The sequence below is a fragment of the Lycium barbarum genome, chromosome 5, assembly GCF_019175385.1.
Source record: "Lycium barbarum isolate Lr01 chromosome 5, ASM1917538v2, whole genome shotgun sequence".
Taxonomy (NCBI): domain Eukaryota; kingdom Viridiplantae; phylum Streptophyta; class Magnoliopsida; order Solanales; family Solanaceae; genus Lycium; species Lycium barbarum.
This window is the reverse complement of record NC_083341.1, coordinates 15,888,208-15,889,137: the sequence shown is the minus strand read 5'-3', so window position 1 is coordinate 15,889,137 and position 930 is coordinate 15,888,208. Positions and strand designations below refer to the sequence as shown.

Here is a 930-nt window from a genome sequence, read left to right as displayed (position 1 = left end):
AATAGATCCACCGTGGTTTGTAATTGAGCAAAGGCATGATCTCTCTCATGGTTTTCTTTTGCAACGGCAGCTAGTGATGGACTACCATAAGAGAGACTCTCACTATCAGTTGAATGCCAAGCTTTATTGTGGGTGGTGAGTTTATCAAGCAAATGGGTGATGGCGATAAATGACTTGTCCATGAAGCATCCTCCCGCGGCACTATTGACAGCAATCTGATTCATTGTATCTAAGCCCTTGTAGAATTTCTCCGTGAGAATAGCATCCGGAAACCCGTGAGTTGGAGATTGAGCTATATAGTACTTGAACCGCTCCCATGCCGAATATAATTGTTCCCCCGGGAGCTGTTTGAACTCAAAGATCTAATCTCGAAGTTCAGCCTTTTTGCTCGGTGGGAACCACTTCTTTAGAAATGTATTGGCTAGCTCGCTCCAGGTATGAATAGAATTGCTGCGAAGCTTTTTATACAATTCCCTTGCTTGGCCAGCCAAGGAATATTTGAAGATCCGTAACTGAAGTGCATCAGCAGAAACAATACCTTGGGATTGTTGAGCACACACGTGCAGGAAGTTCTTCAAATGTCGAAGTGGACAATCCTCCAAAGAATTTCAGAGTAACCTTCAAGTTTCAGCAGCTGTTAGATAGAACTATCAATTTTGAACGTAGCATTTCCAGTCCTATGAGGGACCACAGCAGAAGCATAATCAGCTTCATTGATGAATTCCGCGAATATATTCTCATCTTCATCCTCTTCTAGTGCAGGTGGGTTCACTTGGAGTCCGCCTTGGTTTCCTTGATTTCGATTCTGTCTTCCAGCCATGTTCACCTGGTTCACCACAACAGCAAATAAGGTGTGATGGAATAGAAAATTTTTTAAAGAAGAGTACGCACAATCAGTAATTTCAAAACCATATTCCCCGGCAACGGCGC

The 930-nt window shown here is 43.2% G+C and overlaps 1 non-coding gene across 1 annotated transcript; it reads left to right on the top strand.

Moving 5' to 3' along the window:
* The first annotated feature begins 270 nt into the window (after positions 1–270).
* On the top strand, positions 271–376 carry LOC132643046 (small nucleolar RNA R71). The gene has a single exon (XR_009583501.1). It is a non-coding gene; the product is annotated as a small nucleolar RNA R71 (small nucleolar RNA).
* The last annotated feature ends 554 nt before the right edge of the window (positions 377–930 follow it).